Source organism: Cupressus sempervirens, unplaced genomic scaffold (assembly GCF_028749045.1).
Source record: "Cupressus sempervirens isolate cs-2001-9-10 unplaced genomic scaffold, ASM2874904v1 CseChr00s100001_01, whole genome shotgun sequence".
Classification (NCBI taxonomy): Eukaryota; Viridiplantae; Streptophyta; class Pinopsida; order Cupressales; family Cupressaceae; genus Cupressus; species Cupressus sempervirens.
The window spans coordinates 3704592-3710752 of record NW_028322205.1 but is presented as its reverse complement, the minus strand read 5'-3'; positions in this window follow the sequence as shown (position 1 = coordinate 3710752).

The window sequence follows — 6161 nt, the reverse complement described above, 5'->3', positions numbered from 1 at the left end:
AGATTGAGCAATTAATGGGCATGTAAGGAAAAAATATCTGAAGAGAATGTTACCTTCAAGAGCTTTTCCCAAACACTATCAATTCAGTCAACTACAATTTAGGAAACCCAAGAAATTATACCAAGAAAGATGTAACATCCCAAAAATGAGTTTACAACTAATACTAAATAGTACACTTTAGAGAACAAAGATTGAGATCTATAATCATCCCACGTCCTTTTTTCTATTTCATCTCTAAACTTCCCCTAATCCTCTCTATTATGGTGAGTCATCCCATATGCCTCAAGTATTGGTACATGTATCCCCTCATCTCATCTTCTTCCTCAATGTCGACTTCAGAAGGAATGTCATCTCTATGGTAATGAAGTTGTGCACTATGCAACATGCCAAAACTATCTTCATTTGGGTCATGATTTGATATGATGTTAGATGCCTGAGGATAGGAAAGCATTGCTCCAAAATGTGAAATGTTCATTCTATTACATTCCTAAGCAAGGAGTGGCAATGGTTAAACAACTCTTCTTGAGTATTTATGGGGTTTGTTCTTGAGAACTCTTTTAGGTGGTAATGTGTGCAATGATAAGGCATGAGGAGCCCAGGTACATTGGGATATCCAACATCGACCAAAAAATATTTACCTACATAAAAATAAAAGGATATTAATATAACTTTGTAACAACTATCATATGCAACATGATACAAACATATTTGACATACCTACGGGGATTATCAATGGATCAAATCGTGACAAAGCCAATGTTAGAACATGAATATCTGTAGCAGACCCCTCCCATCCAACAAGCATGTAATGAAACTTATAATCAAATGAAGACACACCCATAACATTCTATAACAAGTTGCCTTTTCTATCATGATATGGAGCTTGACTATCGATATCGATAGTGACTAGAACATGAGTTCCATCAATTGCTCCCACGCAATCCTACAATAGGAAAATTTAAAATCAAGTGGACATGTACTAATAAGATTTAATGTCTATAAATACAAGCTATAAAAATAACATATTAGCCTTGAAGTATGGATCAAAATGACCTCGTTCCCACTAATTTCTAAAGGAGTGGTTGGACCAGGTGGAAAAAGATAATCGCCATGGAATGCCAAGATTGATGTCAAAACCTTATGAAAATATGAGCTAATTGTCTCTCCTAAGTGACCATTTGAAGTTATGGTAAATCTTATGATTCCTCAAATTATGGCCAATGGTATGGAGGAACATCACTAGTTGTTCTTCCAATGTTAATTGCACTAGATTTGTGACACTTCCTTTTTCCCTAGTTGCTAGGTGAAAGAATGCTCCTGTACTCATTCAAATCTGATCATGACAATTAGTCTCATTCAAATAGATAATATTCTTATAAAAGGGAATCTTTCCTCTTTTGTGCTTACGTATTGATCTTCTACCTTCATGTGCAAATGTTGCTATAGATGTAGAAAAGGAAGCCAAAGAAACCACAAGAGCACAAATGATTCTTCTCTTCCTATAAATGTTTCCTATAATTTTTTTTATCTTTTAGTACATTCATCAACAACTTAAAATCATTATAATGACACATTTTGTTAAACATATGGAATTAACAAAATACAATTGCTCAAATCAGCATTGTAGAAAATAATAAAATGTAACTAGAAAGGTCATATTAATCAAATAGAAATATCAACACAATTTCCTTTCATACATAGGGTATTTAAAAGTTCAATCCTAATCCATTAGAAAAGCCAAAACTTCACACATTTGAGCTTTACACGTGGGAGAATAGAGCATACAAATTGTGGCACTGCAATATTTAAAGATAAGTAACAGATAAACCAATCTCTTTTAGAGGATAATCAACACACACAAATAAAGAAGCATATATGTTCTCTCCCTAATAGAGAAGAGGCCCTTGATAGGAAGCTTTTTAGTGCTTAGGCAACACAGAGGAGTTGATAAGATATATTAATACTATAGGGTTGACAATTGTAATAAGAAGCAAAGCTACTTCCTTTGATAAAAAAAATGCAAGCAGGTTCTGCCAATGAAGGGTCCAAACCATAAGAGAGTTTTATGCTCCATTGTTAACCAACCCCCTTATTTTAAAGATTTTTTTTTAACACACTCAAACCATTACACTATACTTGATATACTTGACTGCCATTGTTAATACATGCAAGCAATTACAATTACACTCTACTCTTGTCTGTCACTATCATTGTAAATACTTATTGTCACTACAAGCAAGCCATTACACTCCAGTCTTGTTTATTACTATCATTGAGTTTTTTTTTTAAACCCACATGTTATTACGCTTACTTACACTCCACTCTTCTACTATCATTGCAAGAATGCATCATCTCATATGAGCATTAATAAATTTTGATGTTGTGAAGAGGTTGTACAAGCTTGGAGGAAGGATAATAATGGTGATAACAACATGTCCATTGGGTTGTGTTCCTTCATAGAGAGCTCTAAGAACATTAGCAAGAGAATGTGATCCCACGATTTAGTGAGTAGCTACACTTTTTAATGCTAGAGTAAGGAAGATATTTCTACTCACTATCTTGTTTGATAAAAAACTAATTCCTTGACAATAGTCATAATACAAATTTACAAGAAAAACAATCATAATATAAATTTTCATGCAACAAATAGCACTAAAGGAAGAATCATGAATATGGTTTTTGGACCACTACTAACTATGTCAAATAAGTTCATTGCAAGCATACTATTTCAATTCAATTTTTTATTGGACCAATTAAAAACTTGATTTGTCTATTTTCTTCTCATCATCTACTCAAATTGCTATACACAAAGTTATTTACTTAACCATTTTCCTACTTTGAATCAAATGGTTTTTGACAAATATTTACTGATTAACGATATTCATTGAATGTGGGATAAATTTCTTATCATCTTCTTTCTATTATAATTTTGGTTGGTTGTAAGTTTTTTTATTAAGAAGATCACTAGTACTTTTTTTATCATGTCCTACAATACCCACTATCATTCCTAGCTTCACCTAAAATACTTCCTAGTCTCAAATTCTTTTCATCCTCATTGTTTAAAAATAAAAATGTAACCAGCACTAATTTCGATGCTTCTATCAATATCTTTCTTCCAAATTTTCCAAAACTAGTCCTAAGATATTGAAAGCTCCCCATTTTAAAAAATCAGAGGAATACCATCATCATTTTCTATGTAAGATCTATGGTTTTTTCTTTGAGATGTCATCTTTGATTGCAAACTAAATGATCATCTAGTTGTTAATTATTTCTCATCATTTTGGTATTAGCAATTTCAACCCTAGGCTTCACACCTCAAAATTCAAAATCAAAATTACTTCTAGGACTCAATATTTTCAACTCTCCCCTACACCATATAGAAAATGTGTTGACATAACTCAAATGATGTAGTTCTATCAAGGTTCTACAGATCACCAATTATATTTAGAAACCCAGTTGATCATTATTATACAGAAAACACATTATTAAATGTACCATTATTAGTATACATATAGTTCCCACCACATTTCACTATGTAATTATTTTGAGGTGGAAGACATAAGTATTGTAGTCTAAAGAATTTATGAATATGCGGAAATAATCGATACAATTTACTTCAAATTTAAGCACCCCTAATAGGTAAGTCTTTATAATTGCATTGTACCTATCAGCATTCAACCATGCCCTTGAGAAAACTCATTGTTACTATTTTTCTATTTCATATCCAAAAATAGCTTTATAAGAAAGTCTAGGTTTAATATGGAAGTTTTAGAGATTTCTTGAAAGAGTCAAGGTGGATTAAGAATCAATGTTCAAAGTCTAAAGTTATATCCTTTCCTTGTGAAAAAATATAAAAGAGCTTAAAATCCAAAATCCATGCCTTGTGTTTAAGTTCTTTATTTCCACATAGCTTGTGTTTCAAAAGGCTTTCAATTTGAAAAGTGAGAGGGAAGCAAAAGGTCAAACTCTTTCATTTACTCTATGATCAATTCTCAACTCTCTAAGTGTTAACCCAACCTTTGGGTTAGTAGCTTGAGTTGTTTAGGCAAAAAAACCCTACCTTTCCCGTGAAAAAGCATGAATAGTGGTCCAAAGGTAAAAATGGTGGATTGTGAGTAGTGAAGAGCAAGTGAAAAATGTATCTAGAATGCATAGACAATAATTCATAAACCACAAACAATAGTCCACATGGACAAAATGATATCACACCCAAAAGTAGTCCATTATGGAGTTAACAATAGATTTTTGCAAAGATAAACAAGGGGTTTCCAATAAGAAGCCATCAACTCTCATTCAAGAATAGAAAGAGATATTCAAGGAAAGCATTTAGACATCATGGGATGCAACAACAATTGTAAGAAGTAAATAGAGGTGTTCAAGGAAAAAACAACGAGCAACACATTTCAAGGAATGGCCTTAGAGTTCAACGCCCAATATGATAGCACAGTCTACACTTTTGCTAATAGTTTTGACATGAAAGTGGACTTTGTGAACACTCCCTATAACCCTACTCACATTTCTTATGTTGGTCATTGATAAGATGGGAAATAATGTCGAAAGTACTCTTAAATAGGAAAAAATAATTTGAGGGGCATAATGTGAAATGGACACAGAAGAGCATAATAACTTAAACCCTTCAAGCATATATATTTTGCATGTACTTGTCAAGAATAGTTGTACAAAATATCTTAAAATGCATTGAGGCCATATCAAGGGACTAACCTTGACAAATTGCTTAGATTGTGAAACACAAAACCCTTCAAAGTGTCATTGATATCATTGAGGAAATTGATATTATCTACAAAAGAAAGAAAGAGCCCCTGGATCAACAATATTGAAGTATAAACTAAAACATAGATACAATGTATAGAAGCCATACCTAGAATGAAAATACCTATGTGAGAGTTGGCCAAAAAAAAGGTAGAAAAATGGCTCAGGAGACCAACATGCGACCAAGTAATAGGATAGAACAAGCAAGGAAAATCTAGGTCAAGCACACCTCAAAAAACAATTCATTTTAATTAATATGTATGCTCATTTTTATGCAATTTGGAATTAAAATCAACATTAGACCAATTCCACCTATTTAGGTGGAATACCAAATCTAGATTTTGAGGGGTAAATGGGTATATTGGATTCTTATTTTTTTCAATTGCAATTCAAATTTGGCCAACCCAAATAGCGAATTATAAATTTCCAAGAATTTTGTAAGCTAATTCCATTCACATTTCATTGACTAAGTGAACATTCCTAGGTAGCAATGGTATCAGTTACTGTAGGGTGAATGTATTGGAATGGTTGGTATAGTAGTAGGTGATTTAATGTTAATATTTACTAGTACTTGTACCTAATACAGATGCAAGGGGTACATTGATACATATTTAATTTGAAGTATAACTGAATATTTACAAAATAAAATTAATTTATAGGATCATGTAAGTCTATAAACATGTATCATTATAGTACAAAGAAGTTTTTTTTTAAAGTTCAATTGATCACACTACTAATTAATATTTTCATGTAGTTTACATTCTCAATGGGAGTAGAAATGAATATGAATAAAAAAATATTACGTTATATTCCAATATTCCTTCAAGTTCTTACAATAAAGTACATACAAGTTTACATGAAAATTTTGAAAACTATACACCTAGAACTATTATATAAAGAACAAAATGAATGTAACTTTTTAAAAGGGCAAAGTTTGAATTTTTTTTATGATATTCACCTTGAAAGTATACAAAAAGTTATAATAACATGAAGTACAATAGAAATACATATGAAAAAATATAAATAAATTTATAAAAGTACAAATCAATATTGAAATTCACAATATATAGAAAGAATAAATTAAGAGAGAAACGCATCAAAATATATGTGTATTATAACAAAATAGATGGTTTAAAAATCTTTGTACATATGACATAACAAAAAATACTTCAAATTATCATTAATAGTAGTTGATGTTGCATTCCATTTTAAACATAAAAGTATAAATGGAAACATAAAAATAAATTTATAAAAGTAAAAATAATATTGAAATTCACAATTAGGAAAGAGACTACGACACAATGGTAAATTGTGAGCTTCTTATCGAAGAGATCTTGTGTTCGAATCTACTCTCGCTTACTAAATAATAATAATAATAATCAAAACACAAT